This window comes from Nannospalax galili, unplaced genomic scaffold, assembly GCF_000622305.1.
Source record: "Nannospalax galili isolate Female #2095 unplaced genomic scaffold, S.galili_v1.0 scaffold1456, whole genome shotgun sequence".
Lineage (NCBI taxonomy): Eukaryota > Metazoa > Chordata > Mammalia > Rodentia > Spalacidae > Nannospalax > Nannospalax galili.
The window spans coordinates 372,861-373,695 of NW_008338658.1; the positions used below are offsets into that span (position 1 = coordinate 372,861).

Consider the following 835-nt stretch of genomic DNA (forward strand, 5'->3'; position numbering starts at 1 on the left):
AACTGCGACGGCCGCGCCGCCCCGGCGCCTGGCGCCGCCGCCGGACTCACAGCGCAAGCGCGGGAAAGAGGCGGGGGCCTGCGTGATGGGGGCGGGGCCTGGCGCCGCTCACCTGGAGGGCCGGGCGCGCGCGGGTGGTGGCCAGGTGCGCGTTAGGAGAACCCGGGCTAAGGGCAGACCCGGCTCCAGTGAGCGAGCGGCAGGTTGGGAAGGCGAGGGCGCCCGCTGGGTTTTGTCTCGCGAGGGAGGAAGGTTTTCGGGAACTAGCCAGCCCCTTTGTCCTGGGACGTCACATAGCAGCCCGGGGGGCCTGGCTTCGCGGAGATGGATGGAGTTGGTCATGTGACCGTTCGCTGCGCAGGTGCGCTCGCCACCCTGCGCAGCATCAGCTCTGGGCTGCAGGACGCTAGCCCTTTAAATGCGTGGATCCGCTCCCTGAGCTCCCAGGAAGGCAGACTGGCTGGCTGCACGCCGCACTGCGGAGAAGCCGAGCAGGGGAGCTCAGCTCAGCTTGCAAGCCCCAGGGCCTCACCTGCGAACACCTGCTGCAAACACCTGGCCTGGCCTGCCGGCATCCGGGTCGCAGAACTCACCCTGCGCTTGGGAGGTTGCAGGCTAGGACTTCCCACGGTGGTGGCACTTAAATCTGTGCTACTTCGGTTCCAGTTAGGACGCCTTTTGAGGATCCGCTTGACTGTGTTGCAGGGAAATGGAGAGAGGAAGCGTCCAGAACGGTTTCTGTTCCTGCGGAGTGGAGTGCAGGACTTGGAGGCTCTGTCTGGACCTGTATCCAGCCCCTAGTGTTCCTGTCTCCTCCCCTTCCGTAGCCCGGTGT

At 66.0% G+C, this 835-nt stretch overlaps 1 protein-coding gene across 1 annotated transcript in view; it reads right to left on the reverse strand.

Moving 5' to 3' along the window:
• Positions 1–553, reverse strand: part of Spin1 (spindlin 1) — an 80,240-nt gene extending 79,687 nt beyond the window's left edge. Inside the window, exon 1 of the mRNA XM_008833212.3 lies at positions 533–553. The gene's annotated coding sequence lies outside the window, so the exon portion shown is untranslated. The remainder of the gene's footprint in view (positions 1–532) is intronic.
• Positions 554–835: the final 282 nt, after the last annotated feature.